The sequence below is a fragment of the Sinocyclocheilus grahami genome, unplaced genomic scaffold, assembly GCF_001515645.1.
Source record: "Sinocyclocheilus grahami isolate Dianchi unplaced genomic scaffold, SAMN03320097.WGS_v1.1 scaffold232.1, whole genome shotgun sequence".
In the NCBI taxonomy this organism is placed as follows: Eukaryota; Metazoa; Chordata; class Actinopteri; order Cypriniformes; family Cyprinidae; genus Sinocyclocheilus; species Sinocyclocheilus grahami.
The window spans coordinates 988,953-989,203 of NW_015505411.1; the positions used below are offsets into that span (position 1 = coordinate 988,953).

Below are 251 nucleotides of genomic sequence, written 5' to 3' on the forward strand. Positions count from 1 at the left end.
AATAATGTACAGTATTTGAAAAATTATGTGTTTTTTGAACATTAAAGCATGTCAACATATTCTGTTACTCCAAATACACAAAATAATGATCTTTAAAAAAGCACCATATGACCCCTTTAAGAGGTTCACATTAGGGGTAATCCAACACTTGTAACTAATCTGGTTGATGCTCCAACATAGTAGGTCGAAGTGTTGCACATTAACGCTGGTTGCTACCCATCATAAAACGGGGGGGGGGGGAGGGGAAAAAG

At 37.5% G+C, this 251-nt stretch overlaps 1 protein-coding gene across 1 annotated transcript in view; it reads right to left on the reverse strand.

Annotated features, from left to right (window-relative positions):
- LOC107597457 (midasin-like) overlaps nucleotides 1-251 on the reverse strand; it is a 59,005-nt gene that overhangs the window by 3,606 nt on the left and 55,148 nt on the right. The gene's annotated exons all lie outside the window — the stretch shown is intronic.